The following is a 286-nucleotide window of genomic DNA, read 5'->3' on the forward strand; positions in this document are numbered from 1 at the left end:
GTTATTTTTATCAAAAACAAGAGAAATTTAGGACAAAACAGAAAACTTACGTATGTTGTAGATGACCTGTGAAAGTCAGGACACAAGTTCATAGAAGGGAATGTAAGAAGGAATTTTGTATATGATCAATTTGGCTATAATTAAAAAAGAAAATTTTTGTTTAAAACAATAAACTTTTCTGAAAATATTAATTTGCTATTAATGAAATTATGTGATATATTAATTTTAATTCTATAAGCTGTTTCCATTTTTAACTATATAAAAAAATTCTCAGATTTATGTGTTA

The sequence above is a fragment of the Propithecus coquereli genome, unplaced genomic scaffold (assembly GCF_000956105.1).
Source record: "Propithecus coquereli isolate 6110/MARCELLA unplaced genomic scaffold, Pcoq_1.0 Scaffold468, whole genome shotgun sequence".
In the NCBI taxonomy this organism is placed as follows: domain Eukaryota; kingdom Metazoa; phylum Chordata; class Mammalia; order Primates; family Indriidae; genus Propithecus; species Propithecus coquereli.